We start from the raw sequence: 290 nt of genomic DNA, 5'->3' as shown, positions 1-290 counted from the left end.
TAGTGTTGGGTCGTTCTTGAACGATTCGTTCAATTTGAAAGAATCTTTAATGTGACTCGGGAAGAACGAGTCGTCTCGTGGAGTGATTCGTTCAGTCGCGCATGCGCAACATCCTATAGGTTCTGTACTGGATTTAGTCAAGTAACTTAGTTCACCTGTTTCGAGTCTTCGGGGTTTTCGAGTCATTCTTTCATCACGTGACAGCCCCATAAGTTTAACCTATGCAGTCTGAGCCTGAAAGAGACTTAATAATAACCAACTCTTTATTACCTTTGTTACAACATTCAGTG

The sequence above is a fragment of the Sinocyclocheilus rhinocerous genome, unplaced genomic scaffold (assembly GCF_001515625.1).
Source record: "Sinocyclocheilus rhinocerous isolate Xijiao unplaced genomic scaffold, SAMN03320098_v1.1 scaffold831, whole genome shotgun sequence".
Lineage (NCBI taxonomy): Eukaryota > Metazoa > Chordata > Actinopteri > Cypriniformes > Cyprinidae > Sinocyclocheilus > Sinocyclocheilus rhinocerous.
The sequence above is the reverse complement of the archived record's forward strand: the minus strand, read 5'-3'. Positions refer to the sequence as shown.